The sequence below is a fragment of the Asparagus officinalis genome, chromosome 8 (assembly GCF_001876935.1).
Source record: "Asparagus officinalis chromosome 8, Aspof.V1, whole genome shotgun sequence".
Taxonomy (NCBI): Eukaryota; Viridiplantae; Streptophyta; class Magnoliopsida; order Asparagales; family Asparagaceae; genus Asparagus; species Asparagus officinalis.
Genome location: NC_033801.1, coordinates 60,045,248 through 60,048,029, shown reverse-complemented (window position 1 = coordinate 60,048,029; position 2,782 = coordinate 60,045,248).

Genomic DNA, 2,782 nt, shown 5'->3' with positions numbered 1-2,782 from the left:
AGAAGCAGTTTATACTCATATACTCTTCGGAGTCTTAAGAAGCAGTTTATACTCTTATACTTATCGGAGCGGTGCCGTTCTCAACTGGCTTACTCTAGCGTTATGACGCCAGCTTCAACCAAGGTCTGGATACTATTCTTTAAAGTAAAGCAGGCCTTGGTGGGATGAAGGATCCTCCTGTGGTATGCGCAGTACTTCGGATCCGTAGTATTGTCAGCTTCCTCCTGATTCGTGATCGGTGGCAGCTTGATCTTGTTATTTTTAAGGAGTGATTCGAAGATGGCTGGAACATCTTTGTCTTTGAAGGAATACTCTTTTTTCGGCTTGTTCACCGCGCACCTTCAAGTCTTTCCAAGTGTCAGACGGTGTTGTTCCCATTGCTTCCAACACGTCCAGTGCGAGGTTGTTGTGGTAAGTCTGGAGAATGAATTCCTCAGTGATCGGGTCCCGACAATTCATCGCCTTGTTCCGGAACCTTTTGACGAAGGCGTCGACCAACTCCCCGTCTTTTTGTTTTTCATCAAGCAATGTTTCGATGGATATTTCGGTGTCGTCGTCGAAGACGCTTCCTGGCTTGAGGCGACGATACCAATCGAAGGCGGCTCCACGAAGAGTGCCAACGAAGGACCGTACCATCAGAGGTTCGTTACCAGAGATGACACCCAGGTGCGATTTGAAGTAAATCAAATGCTGAGTGGGTGAACTCTTCCCATCAAATGGCGTGAAGTTAATTAGACTAAACTTCGTCGGGTAGGGGATTAATTCCCATTCTCTTGGGTAGGGACAAGGAATGCCCGTCTTCTTCATCTCTTGAGCGGAAATCAACGTATTGATTTTGCTCTCGAGGTTTTTAATCTTCAAGCTTTCACCTGAGTCTTCGTTAGCATTCTCGTTACCACCCCCTGCATTGACGGGAGGGTTATTAGCATTATACACTTCATTCGCATTCGTATGCTCAACTTCCTGAACAACTTGATTACGGCGGCTCGGATCGCCTTGCAGGTTCGTCAGTGCCTGGATTTGTTGCTCATATATTTCTCTCATATTCTGCATGGCCATCTGCATTTCGAACCTGAAGCTCTCCTGCTGTTTGGCCATGGCTTCTTCGAGCATCTTGGCCACTTGTTCCGCACTTATCATAAATGACTCGCGGGGTTGTCCCTCGCTGGACACCGTATTATCCGATGCAACTACGGAGCCAGCATCAGATTCTTCATCTTCTGAAGGTAGTCTTGTCCGAACCCTACCATAAGTTGCTCGTTTGATGGTTCCGGACTGCAGACGGGTTATACGCCGGGGTGCTTTCAGAATCGACTCGAGATTATCCCGTGCCGATATCCCCTTGCTGGTCATATTGGTGGTGACCCTCGGAAATTCTCCATCTTCAACTACTCTCCTTCTTCGTCGGCCTTGGTTTTGGCATTTTGGTACTAAGCCTTTCGAACACTGAAATTCTCTCGGGGACTGCCTTGATGCAGTTGCACTCAGACAGTACCGCCCGAATGAGCTTTGAACAAGGGCACTGAGTTTCTAGCCTTCGAGGACTTCTCTTTCTGGCTTTGCTCGTACCCCCAGCATGATAGTACAGCTCTTCCGTTTGAAAGTCAGAGCAACCTATCGTGTGTTGGCACGATTTCTCAGGGATAACGCAATCATCATCAGACGATAACGTTTCCTTCTGAGAGTGAACTGCCTTCTTTGGGCTCTCAAGAGTCACGCGCTTCGAGACATGCCTTTTTGGGCGTGAGTTCTTAGCGGGCTCTTGGACTTCGATGCACAAATTAGTGCGTGCAGTTGCCTTGATTTCCTCATCATATTGAGGGTTGTGGCGACCCCCAGCGTGTTGAATCATTCGGGGCTTCTTCATTGGGCCCAAGTGGAAATCATCGGCGGTTTGGATTGATACGCCGGAAGTTGAACTTTCGACGACTGCAGTTGACGCTCTTTGGTCTGAACCGCCGTTTCAGACTTCGACCTCCAAACTTTGCTGGTTGATGGCGGCTTCTTGGCCACCTCTTTCTGCAACTTCCTACGGGCTTCTTCAGCTTGAGCCCGTGCCTGCGCTGATAGTGCGCGGCGCTTGCGAATGCGCTCCTCCAGCGTTGATCGGTTCCGTTTGACATGGACCCATTCCATTGTTGGCGGCTTGGAGGAACCACCATTCATTGATTGTTGAGGCTTTTTGCCTCTCTTGTTCTTCAGATCCGCGTTGTAGCGGATCCCGTCAACGGACTCCTTGGCCTTTGCGAACTGTTTCGCAAGGCGTTGACGTTGCCTTTGGCGGGCTCTCTTCGAGAGAGTCACCACGCCCCCTGCGGCAGAAGGGTTGGCTAGAGCAGCTCCGACCTGGTTGGGAATTGGAGGAATCTCACCTGATGCGACTTTGTCATCAAACGGGGCGAGATCTTCGTTGGTGTTTTCAACGTCTTCATACCAACGAGTTTTTCTCCTGGAGGAGAACTTGGACTTGCGGGGGGAGGTTGATCCGGACGAGGATGACAAGTATTCCTCGAACTTCTGCTGGTCGAACTCGTATTCGACCTCCTCCACGACCGGGATTGAGATCCGCGGCTGCGTCGCTCCGATCTCGGCAGCGAGATCGGCGGCTCCCACTGTGGTCACCAGATTGTTCGCGGGAAAAATCGTTGCTTTCTTCATTATTGATTCCATTGCTATCTTTAAATAACAACTTTTTGAGTTACAAAGATCCGGTCTTTTTATAAGATCCGGTTACAACGAAAATCAAATAAAAATAAACAAAGATTACAACTTTTCTCCTTTT